The sequence below is a fragment of the Pundamilia nyererei genome, unplaced genomic scaffold (assembly GCF_000239375.1).
Source record: "Pundamilia nyererei isolate P.nyererei 1_Seehausen unplaced genomic scaffold, PunNye1.0 scaffold01875, whole genome shotgun sequence".
In the NCBI taxonomy this organism is placed as follows: Eukaryota; Metazoa; Chordata; class Actinopteri; order Cichliformes; family Cichlidae; genus Pundamilia; species Pundamilia nyererei.
Window position 1 is genome coordinate 6,508 of NW_005189276.1, and position 1,499 is coordinate 8,006.

Below are 1,499 nucleotides of genomic sequence, written 5' to 3' on the forward strand. Positions count from 1 at the left end.
CTGTTATACTTAATATTCGAACTTGGTCCCTTATACATTTTCACTTATTTCAATACTTAATGCCTTTTTATGAAACATAAAAGACTACTAAAAAAATTGGTCATAATTTATCTTTTTAAAGAAAAAGTAAAAAAATAAAAAGTACAGGGGGATGACAGCGAGGAGGCATAAACTGCAACCATGTAAGTGGGTGGTAGACCCTAATTCACAGTGTAGCATTACTTTTATTAACAAGTTGAATTTAATCATCACATTTGTTGCTTTAACCATTTCTAGACTCCAGTTTGACATCTGGGGGACTTCTTTGCCTCCCTCCTGCTGTGTGCCCAGCCTGGAGGCTGCGGTCTGTGACCGGCTCCCGGTGCAGACGGCTCCCTGTTATAGTGTTTCCTCACTTGGCTCATGCGTACCCAGCCCAATTGTACTCTTTAAGTGTGTGTGTGTGTATGGGGGGGTATGTATCCATGATCGTTTATGTTAATGAGAGTGTGGGGAGTGAGCTGGAGGGCGGGGTGGGCTGCTTTTAACCATGTAAAGCACTTTGTGCTACATCTTTGTATGAAAAGTGCTTTATAAATAAAGATTGATTGATTGATTGATCTACAGTCAAACACAGCTTACAGTCCATCAGAGGTGAATTATTATAGTAATGGTTCTCCTATGTATAACTGTGAACATGACTCCTGATATCGACATTTGCAGAGGATTTAAGTCTTTAACTCTCACATAACAAAGCATAATTGGGAAATACATATCATTTTAAATTAAAACACATTCTTATAAATAGATGCTTGTGATTTTTAATTTAAAAAAAAAAGACATCCAGAGGGAGACCAGCACTTTATTAAAAAGCCACACTTTGACTCACAACCTGCAACATGCTGCTGCTCTGGTGACCTGCACTGGGCAGCAGATTAGCAGTCATGTATGGAAATATGGGAACGAGGTGAGGGCCATTCAAAACTGTATGCAGCTTTAAATAAAAAAACTAAACAAAAACAAAATAAGCATTTTATTCACACATGAGCACATGTAAGAGAACATAGCAAAAGATGAAATAATGTATACTGCAGTTACACTTACACTAGACTACTGCAAAATAGGCTTACATCACTTTCTCAGGAAACATGAAGCTAAACCTACAACTGATCAAGTTGTAGGTTTCAAAATAAAAGCACCATAACTTTAACTACATAAAATGACATAACATAAATAATGTACAGCTTAAAAAATTTACAATGATGACATGGACCTTGACAAGATAAAGAAATAATCCAAATTATATAAACAATGTCATCATGCCAACAGCTACACACATGTACCCACAAAGAAGGAAGCAGGGGACCGGGAAGGGAGCCATAACAAAGAACATGATAAACACAACAAACAGTGTTGGGAAGGTTACTTTTAAAATGTATTCCACTACAGATTACAGATTACATGCCCCAAAATGTATTTTGTAACGTACTCCGTTACATTACTCAATGAGAGTAATGTGT